The following is an 11,178-nucleotide window of genomic DNA, read 5'->3' on the forward strand; positions in this document are numbered from 1 at the left end:
AAGTAATTTAGACTAGATACTTCAGTCTTACAATATAGTCTATATTACGTCTTAATCACCTCATTAACATATTTAGGTTTATATAAGCATACCTCTGTGCAACATATATTAGAGAGAAACAAACAACTAATAGAAAAATAATAGAAGAATAAATACTGAATTATTATTCTGAAATCATAATTAATGAGAATGTCACTATGTGAAAATACTCAAAAGATATATTAAAATTAAGAAAAAAAATAGTGGTCTTGATTCTATTCTTTATTTCTGAGAGGGCACTAGTAATACCCCTTCCTGTCAGTGTGTACATTTTCTCCAGTCTCTACTCTTCCCCATGTGGACCCATGTGTGAGCATATACACACTTTCTGGGTTAGTTTTAGGTAGAATTTATTTTTTCCTTGAGAGAGAACTGAGAGAAAATGGAGCAGAGTGGCCTCAAGTTTTACAAAAATTTGTAAATGGGTAACAGAAACACATAGAAACAGTCATGAACAACTTATAACAGATTGTCTACCCGAACCTTAAAATTTTTTATAAGGAGATTGATTTAACTTATTCTGAGTTCTATGCCCTTACAGCTGTATTTTCAGGGGAAAAAATCACATCAGAACACATGCAAACTAAAAATTGTGCCTATCGCATTTGCCAGATAGTCTACTTTTTTCCTCCAAACAAAAATTATTAAGGAATACTTCAAAGCTTCAAACAAAACTTCAAAAAAAAAAAATGCTAGAAATACTTTTTCCTATAGATAACTTACATGGATAATAAGATGAATGTTTCCTGGAAGTAAAGGTTACAAAGTTCTTATTCACTTTAGTCCTCAACAAAGGTTTTCTGAATTATACTGCTTTATTGAAAACAGAATTTCTTCATATGGCCAGCAGTAAATCTATTTTTTTTTTTTTTTGGTTGTTTCTACTTTTTTTTCCCCCCCCTTAAAATATCTGCAATATGGGCAGAAGATTGGTGATTGGGTAAGCACCACAATATAATATTGTTATTAGGACTTCTCATTTTCATCTAAGAGTTTCATTTGTTTTATTGTTTTAAACGTAACTGAAGGTATTATATTTTGTGGTACGTAAAAAAGACTTCTTCACTTCTTTAAAAAATAAATTAGTATAGCTTCCTCCCACCGCGGTGGGGCTGCTCATCTACAAGTTGAGAAAACTTAGCCTCAGAGGAAGATATGAGTGAGACTAAATCAGGAGCCACCGGGAAGCAAGAAGGCCATGGTGATTGTTGCCGTAAGTATGCTGGCTACCATCTTTCTGGCTTTGTTTGCAGTCTTAGTGGTGGTTTGAGGGCAGCGCTACCGCTGGCCAGGAGACCTGCTGCAGCGCTATGATTCCAAGTTCATTATGAGTCTGTTGGGTGCCATGAAGACCCAATCTGAACTCTCTGAGTTAGAACTGGATGATGTTGTCATCACCAACCCTGGCATAGAGCCCATTCTGGATAATGAAGACTGGATCTAGGATGCCTTGGGCCTCATGGTCCCACTGCATTGTCATCTTGAAGATTTGTCACACTTGGAGAGAAAAACTTGTTGCCATGACAATGGGCTCAGAGGCTGAGAAGAAGACTTCAGCCACTGTCAGCAACATCATTGTGGTGGCTAAGTGGATCATCCCCAGAGTATATGATGTTGTGAAATCAGTGTACCCTCTGTTGGGCACCAAGCTCCTGGGTGTGTGTACGTGCTCCTATATGTCAGTCATCAGGTGCTGATAACCAGAAATGCCTGCCATCTGAACAGGGGCAGCACTTGGAGGTGCTTTGAGAAGCAGCCCTGCCTTCTGAACCAGATAAAGGCCTCCCAGACCCCAAAACCTTCTTGCAGGAGCAGTTGGGAATTTATTGCCTGTAGGCCAGCAACTAGTCATGAAAGCTAACAAGAATGGCTTAGATGAGCCTTCCACTTTTTCCTGTAGAGTTAGTTGTTCTCCAGGGCTCAGGAGTGTGTGCATAGCAAAGCGGGAGAGTCCTAGCTGGTGATGCCATTGTTGCAATTGCAAATTGTGACTGGTGAGTGGCAGTCTAATACCACAATTTAGGGGATATGCCATTCATCATTTGCACAACACAGCACTGAAACTGGTAGACGGTCAGCTTTATTTAGCTTACCTAGTGTTTTCAAGAAAATTGTGCTCCCATATAAGAAATCTAGAGGTTTCACATTAAACATCAGAATTTCTGGCTTCTCCTGAACAATCAGGTTTGGCAGTTGTGATTTGTGTTTTCAAACGAGAACAATCAGTTGGAGTTAAGTAGGGATTGCCTCTCTTGGCAAGACTTGTACTCTCATCTTGCCTGTTTCATTTATTTGTATTATCTGCCTGATCCCTGAGGCATCTGAGTCTCTCCTCTTATTTAGAGGTTTGGGTTTGAAGCTTAGCACTATAAAGTTATTTCCTTTTATCATTATGCCTACAGTTTTACGATACACCACTAGGTATACAGTAAATTTATACTTATGATTTCCTCAAAAAATAAGAATTCAAAAATAAATTAGTATAATTCATATGAATTTTGTTTTTTATCTCTATCCTTTACTTTAAAAAAAAAAATCTGCCATATCTAAGATGTTTATAAACAGACTATATGGCAAACATTTGCAAAGGTGTATGTGGAATGCAATTAATGAGCTAACAGGAATTTGGCAGTAGAAACACAAGTGTGTTAAAACATTTACAGTTTTCTCTGCATTCCAGTCCAGGAGTTAATAACATCTTTTTTTTTTTTTTTTTTTTTTTTTAATACTTTAAGTTCCGGGATACATGTGCAGAACGTGCAGGTTTGTTACATAGGTATACACATGCCACAGTGGTTTGCTGCACCCATCAACCTGTCACTGACATTAAGTATTTCTCCTAATGCTATCCCTCCTCTTTCCCCACAACCCCGACAGACCCTGGTGTGTGATGTTCCCCTACCTGTGTCCATGTGTTCTCTTTGTTCAACTCCCACTTATGAGTGAGAACATGTGGTGTTGGTTTTCTGCTCCTGTGTTAGTTTGCTGAGATTGATGGTTTCCAGCTTCATACATGCCCCTGAAAAGGACATGAACTCATCTTTTTTATGGCCGCATAGTAATCCATGGTGTATATGTGCCACATTTTCTTTATCCAGTCTAACATTGATGGGCATTTGGTTCGGTTCCAAATCTTTGCTATTGTAAACAGTGCTGCAATAAACATACGTGTGCATGTGTCTTTATAGTAGAATGAGTTCTAATCCTTCGCCTATATGCCCAGTAATGGGATTGCTGGATCAAATGGTATTTCTGGTTCTAGATCCTTGAGGAATCGCCACACTGTCTTCCACAATGTTTAAACTAATTTACATTCCCACTAACAGTGTAAAAGCATTCCTAGTTCTCCACATCCTCTCCAGCATCTGTTGTTTCCTGACGTTTCCTAGTTCTCCACATCCTCTCCAGCATCTGTTGTTTCCTGATCACCATTCTAACTGGTGTGACATGGTATCTCACTGTGGTTTGCATTTCTCTAATGACCAGTGAAGATGAATTATTTTTCATATGTTTGTTGCCTGCATAAATTTCTTTTGAGAGGTGTCTGTTCATATCCTTCACCTACTTTTTGATAGGATTTGTTTCCTTATAAATCTCTTTAAGTTCCGTGCAGATTCCAGATACTAGTCCTTTGTCAGATGGATTGCAAAAGTTTTCTCCTATTCTGTAGACTGCCTATTCACTCTAATGATAGTTTTTGTATGTTTGTTTGTTTTGTTTCTGTTTTTTGCTGTGCAGAAGCTCTTTAGTTTAATTAGATCCCGTATGTCAATTTGGGCTTTTGTTGTCATTGCTTTTGGTGTTTTAGTCATGTAGTCTTTGCCCATGCCTATGTCCTGGATGGTATTGCCTAGGATTTCTTCTAGGGTTTTTATGGTTTTATGTATTATGTTTAAGTCTTTAATTTATCTTGAGTTAATTTTTGCATAAGGTATAAGGAATGGGTCCAGTTTCAGTATGCTCTATTTTTAAAGAGAAAGTAAATAGTTATCTTATTCATGGAAAAAATCAGGTTATTTGATAAAATCTATGATTTTCTTTTCTTCAAGATGAAATTGTAGTTGCCCTATGTTAAAAATAGGAAAGTAGAAGTAAATGGACCCTAGACATTGAATTGCCTGCCCCAAATGAATACCTAAATTTCCATTAAGATCACATTTTAGAATTTTAACAAGAGTACGAGTTTGTAATATCACTAATACAAATAATGTTAAATTTTCAGAGTTTGCTCTTGTCACTATCATCATTGTTATTGATACAGGCCAGGTGTTGTGGCTCCTGCCTGTAATCCCAGAACTTTGGGAGGCCGAAGTAGGCCGATCACTAGGTCAAGAGGCGGAGCCCATCCTGGCCAACATGGATAAACCCTGTCTCTAACTAAACATATAAAAATTAGCTGGGCATGGTGGTGCACACCTGTAGTCCTTGCTACTTGGAGGCTGAGGCAGAAGAATTGCTTGAACCTGGTAGGCTGAGGTTGCAGTGAGCTAAGATCCCACCACTGTACTCCAGCCTGGCAACAGAGTGAGACCCCCATCTCAAAAAAAAAAAAAAAAGAAAAAAATAGAAACAAGTAAAAATAAAAGTCGTGTGTCTTCTTCTCCAAGTTATTCAATCATACACTCTCCTTATCCCATGTTGGCAAATATAGGTCATCTAGCACAAGTGCCGTTGTTTGCTATTAATCTTGTCATTTCAACATATCTACGTGGTCAGAGCTTCCTTATGTCTTTAGAATTTATCTGTAAGTTACTGTTTTTTCCTCCTGTCTCAGAGTAAGTTTGTTTCCTTGCTTTCACTTTGTGCAGAGCCTCATTCACAACTCAGCTGAGCCAAAGCTTTTTTGAAATCAGTTAATATCTCCCTCCCTTGCATTTTAGGGCTCTTGCTTCATTGATATTTCTCTTCTAAATGTAAATATATTTAGATCATTTATTCCTTTAAAGTAAAAATGGAACAAATTTAAAAAGGCTTCTTTTTTCTAATACCCCTTCAAGCTTCACTCATTTATTCCTTCCTTTCACCAATAAAATCCCTAAGATTTTTCTATATTTGTCATTTTCCTTTTATATTTTCTCACTGGATGCTTTACTTTTCACTATCTTCCCTTATTGATGTCTTCGCATGCATAACAAAACAAAATTTTCACCTGTACAGCTATTTTACCAGCTAAACCAATAGTTTCACAATTAAATAACTTTTAAAATTCTTTCTTCTCTTTGTGTATTGATGAAATGCTTTTATTCCTTGGTGTATCAGTCATTTCTACCTATAATAACTTTGTGTTAAAAAAAAAATGGCATCTATTAGGTTGGTGCAAAAGTCATTGCAGTTTTTAACCATTACTTATAGTAACAGAAACCGTGATAACTTTTACACCAAACTACTTATCCTGCTTGCCAATAAGCATCTGTTTCTTACTCATCTATGGGTTGGCATTGGTTCAGCTACTATAGATTAGGACCAGTAAGGCCTGTTTTCTAGCTGTGAACTACTTTCACCTGTTTCTCATCCTTCTTAAACCTGAAGATATCTGAGACATATCCTCTTTACGAAAAAAGATCAAAGTGCAGGAGACTAAAAGTTAAATCACACAAACACAATTCAAATTCTACTCACATAATTTCCACTATCATCCCATTAGAAAAAGCAAGTCACATAGCCATGTCCAACATCAATTGGATAGTGAAATACATTCCTTTCACAGGAGGGGACAGAAACTGAATACTTGTTAAGCAATAATATAATTTATTTCACTTGACTTTTTTGATACTGTGTCCGGAATTGGTGGGTTCTTGGTCTTGTTGACTTTTAAGAATGAAGCTGCGGACCCTCGCTGTGAGTGTTACAGCTCTTAAAGATGGTATGCCTGGAGTTTGTTCCTTCAGATGTGTCTGGTTCCTTCTGGTAGGTTCCTGGTCTTAACTGCGTTCAGGAGCGAACCTGCAGACCTTTGCAGCAAGTGTTACAGCTCAGTGTTACAACTTAAAAAAGCAGTAGGCAACCAAAGGGGTAGTAGCAGCAAAATTTACTGCAAACAGCTAAAAACCATACCTTCCACAGCGTACAAGCCCATCTGGGGTTGCCAGCAGGGCAGCCTGCTTTTATTCCCTTATCTGGCCCCACCCACATCCTGCTGATTGGTCCATTTTACAGAGAGCTGATTAGTCCATTTTACAGAGAGCTGATTGGTCCATTTTGAAAGGGTGCTGATTGGTGCATTTACAATCCTCTGGCTAGACATAAAAGTTCTCCAAGACCCCACTAGATTAGCTAGACACAGGGCACTGATTGGTGCGTTTACAAACCTTTAGCTAGACACAGAGTGCTGATTGGTGCATTTACAATCCTCCAGCTAGATATAAAAGTCCTCCAAGACCCCACCCACCTCAGGAGGCCAGCTGACTTGCCTAGTGGATCCTGCGCCGGGTCCACAGGCAGAGCTGCCGGCCAGTCCCCGCCCTGTGCCTGCTCTCCTCAGCCCTTGAGCGGTTGATGGGACCAGGTGCTTTGCGCGTAGCCCTCGGTTCCGGTCTGCGCCTCTCCCTCCACACCTCCTCGCAAGCAGAGGGAGCTGGCTCCTGCCTTGGCTATCCCAGAGAGGATCTCTCTCAGTGCAGCGGCAGACTGAAGGACTCCTTAACCGCAAGCTGAGGCCGAGGAGGTACGGAGAGCAAGCGAGGGCTGCTAGCACATTTTCACCTCTCAGTACTAGACAGCCTTAGTAGTGATAAGGCCAGGAGGCAGGGAAATTCTGGGCAGAAGAGGGCAGGTCTCTGGCAAGTGTCCCACCCTCAAACCTGGAACTGCAGTCCAATGTGAGAACATGTATTCCTGTTTCCTCACTCGAATGTTGCCTTTTCCAAAACCACCTATAGCTTGCTCTGCCCCCCATCCTGTGCCCATAAAAACCCCAGGCTCCACCAGCAGAAAGCAGAGAAGAAGAGAAGCAACTAGATATCTGAGGAGAAGCAGCTTGACTTCAAAGGGATAGCTTGACAGCGTGGCTTCAGAGAAGAGTCTGGCCAAGGACTGCTGAACTCCCTGGGAGGACTGCCCTACCACTCTATCTGCTTTCCAGCTCCCCTTCCCACAGAGAGCCACTTTCATCCGCAATGAAATCCTCCACATTCACCACCCTTCAATTTGTTAGTAAGACCTGATTTTTCCTGAAGGCCAAACAAGAGCTCAGGATTCTTGGGTGCAGACAATGAAGACTGTCACACTGACTCTCTGCCCTTGCTCGTGGAGAGCAACCACCACATGTGAAAAGGCAGAGGGCCCAGTCAGCTGTTTAAGACTTAAGCTGTGGGCAGATGGCAAAGCTAAAAGAACACTGCAACACTGCCAGGTGCGGTGGCTCAGGCCTGTAATACCAGCACTTTGGGAGGCCAAGGTGGGCAGATCACGAGATCAGGAGATCAAGACCATCCTGGCTAACATGATGAAACCCCGTCTCTACTAAAAACACTAAAAAATTAGTCAGGCGTGGTGGCAGACACCTACAGTCCCAGCTACTAGGGAGACCGAGGCAGAAGAATGGCGTGAACCTGGGAGGTGGAGTTTGCTGTGGGCTGAGATAGCGCCACTGCACTCCAGCCTGGGCGACAGAGCGAAGACTTTGTCTCAAAAAAAAAAAAAAAGAAAAGAAAAAAAAGGAAAAGAAAAGAAACATTGAATTAGGAATTTAAAGCAGTTAGTATTTATTAGTTTACATATTTTTACACAGGTTGAAAATATTAAAACAAACAAACAAACAAAAAAAAACATTGTAACACACGTCCTCTGGGGCTTCAGGGGTTGTGAGTACTCTTCACTAGACGCTGCCACAGGGCCGGCACAAAGTTTTGCTCCTGCCAATGCCCAAAAGCACTGGCCCTGGCTCCTGCACCTGTTCACCTGTACTCCCCCTCCTGCGAGGGGTGGAATGCAGTAAGACTGAGTGAGGGGAGTCCACCCCAGCCGCCCTGAAGAAGCAGCCAGCTAGTTTCAGTGCCCATGCACTCCAGTTTCCACCCGTGAAGGACTCAGGGAAATTTCCTGCTTCAGTAGTGGTTTCAGTTGTATCTTCAAATAGAATTAGAAGTGATGATATAGCTGACAGGCATCATGGTACTTAGGTAGGTTGTTCTGGACAAAGTAGTTATTACGTTGCTTTGTAAAGAAACAACCTATTCCTCTGAGTTATTTTACAAAATATATGTCATCACCTTTGGTTCAATAACCATAAATTAAGTCCATAATGTGTACTAGGATTGACTTATTGTCTAAACCTTGTGTCATGAGATTGTGTGCTAAGATGTTATTGGCTAAGATGATTAATTAATTAGGGTTTCTTTGTAAATATAAAAACAAGCCTCACCTTTACTTTTGACTGTTTAATTCCACTGATCATTTTATCTTCATTCACAAGAAATTCAAGGATTTTTTTTCTGGAAAATAATTACATAGTTTACTATTTGTAACACATTTAAAGAGAAAAAAGTAGCTTCAATAACATGTGTTCCCTGAGGAACTGGTAGGTGATATGGCAACTGTTTGATGATAGGTCAGTGCGGGAGAGTTGAGATTCATGAGTAAACTTGTAAACAGCTGGGTAACCCATGGTTTATATGTATGCAAAGAAATAAAACAAACTAAAAGTCTAATAATTTTTTTAAGTACCAGAATTCCATGCTTTGTGCAAGTGAGAAAACTGAAGGAAATGGTATCTCTGAAAAAAAGCATAATTCACAATGCAGAAGTATAAGCATCGTCCCACCTCCAAAACAAAACTTTAAGAATTTAATACGTTTAATTCCTCAGTCTTATGAGTGGCCTCTTCTAAACAGCATATCAATAGCTTGATGAAAACAAGCTTCAAATTATTTGTTTACATTTACTGGCGATTAAAAATTATATGTGCAAAACATTACACTTATATTTTTATATCCATATTCCTCTGGAGAGAATTCCAGTAACATCAGTATGCCACCCATCACTTTGTTTGCTCACCATTTGGTGACAGGATTCATTGCATTGGCTAAAAACTGAGATTACTGTAGTGCAAATTACGCATGCATGCTCAGTTGCAATTCTCCTCTGTGTGAGGTTCTTAAGTGCGTATTATTCATTGTTTATGAAATGTTTCATTTGTAAATCTGTTTTGAAAGCCTGAAATGGAACATTATGTTTCTATGGAGGCCTGTCTTATAGATTTTGTTTTCATTCTACAGGAATTATATTTTAAGTATTATATCTGCTTTTGGCTATGTTTTCTTGCACACCCTTCTATAAATCTTAATATATTACTATCACTCATGTGAAACAGTCATTAACTCCATTGAATAGGGTTATAGGATTGAATTCTACAAAAGGACTTTTCTGGTTGAATTACTCAGGGTTATATTCTTCTATTTACTATAGAATAAAAGTGTTTTTTACAAGAGCATTTCCAACTGAATCTCTTCTTTTTTCTATCTGAACATTTTGGTACAAATATACCATGACAGAACTTTAAACAATATAGTTTTATAATATCTATCTATAGTTAGCTACTACTTCATAAACCATATTTATTTAAATAAGATACATAGATCATGTTTGCATATTTAAAAGATCAGAGAATTTTACTTGATTCAATAAATATCTATGAACTCCAGTGCTAGGCAATGTGTGAAATATTGAGATTCAAGGATGAATTAGATATTCTTTGCCCTGCAGAATCACATTTACATGCAGGCATGTAAATTGTTAATAGACATTTATCACACATCATAACATCTGAATAATTATAACTTCTAGAAAAAGAGGTGATGTGGGAGAAAGGGTGCATAAAACAAAGCTCATAAAAGAAGAGTGAGATTTGAATTGGGCCCTCGAGGGTTGGTTGAATTTTGTTTGGCAGAGAAGATGAAAGACAACTTACAAAGAAGGAAAAGAATGAGGGAGACAAAAGTCTTGGATATTGTCAAGTCAACATACTTGGGAAGAATAGGGGTATTTTTGAACCTGTAACATTAAGTGTTCATTACAAATGGAACATGTTGAAACACTTTGGTTTACATTGCATAGTGATAAAGCTTTTGGGTTTAATTTGTAGGCATTAGAGGGCCACCTAAATGTATCAGCAATGTAGCTACATGATTAATTTTATGTTTTATGAGGAGATCTCTCAGGAAATTGTAGGATGTAAAAACAGAAGAAGGAAAAAGCTTGATTAAACAGAAGAGGTTGATTAAACAGTTATTGAAGGTGAAATCAATAAGACATGGATATAAAATGAATGTTGAGGATGAGGTAGAACCAATGATGACTCCTGCTTCCTCTGTGCTGGAGGCCTTGGTGGATGGTGATGCTGTTTAGTTCTGAAATAGGACTCGGAGGAGTAAGTCAGAGGACAGTTTAAAGTCAAAATGACAACAGTTATTTTTATTTGTCTGAATAGATGAGTTAAATTTGATATTGTATTCATAATAGGGGTAGGGTATATAAATATTTTGACTCTTATATTAGAAGTATTTCTTTTCTCTAGGAAGATAAATCAATTGAGCTGATAATGACTTAAATCATTGCTTCTCTGAGTCTGAGTAAATAAGTCAATAAGATATGATACTTTGGGGGATTAGCCCCTATTCTGATGGGTGGGAATGGGTTGGACTTGGAGAGCATGACAGGAAAGTAACACAAAACATGAAACCCTCTCCTCAATGAGTGGAATTAATGAATCAAATATCATTTGATTGCCCATTTCTACTACAATAACTTTCTGCTTGGATATAAGGAATCGTAGGACTTACTGGACTTATTGTCAAGAATATCGTGGTCCAAAGGGAACTATTAATATCCTACATATTACAAGCAATATCTATATTAGAGAGGATCTTAAATGTAAGATTTTCCCATCTTGTGACTAGAAATGAGTGGTTAGAGGGAAGAAGCATTCTGTGCTATCTCTTCTTTTACTTTCTTCTTTATTTATTAACCCTAATAAATATACACTTTTACATTTTTGTGTTTTGGAGTTTTTGTTTGGTTTGTTTTTTCATTTTTGTTAAGTTTCTAGTGTTGAAATTCTTAGTCAGCTTTTTAGGTGTACTAGAAACAATTTTGAGATTAAGTTTTTCTTTCTATAATTTCTACAGCAAAATTTGAAGCCAT

The 11,178-nt window shown here is 38.5% G+C and overlaps 1 pseudogene; it reads left to right on the top strand.

Moving 5' to 3' along the window:
* Positions 1 to 1,237: 1,237 nt before the first annotated feature.
* Positions 1,238 to 1,875, top strand: LOC105553839 (annotated as a pseudogene).
* Positions 1,876 to 11,178: the final 9,303 nt, after the last annotated feature.

Source organism: Mandrillus leucophaeus, unplaced genomic scaffold (assembly GCF_000951045.1).
Source record: "Mandrillus leucophaeus isolate KB7577 unplaced genomic scaffold, Mleu.le_1.0 Scaffold610, whole genome shotgun sequence".
NCBI lineage: Eukaryota > Metazoa > Chordata > Mammalia > Primates > Cercopithecidae > Mandrillus > Mandrillus leucophaeus.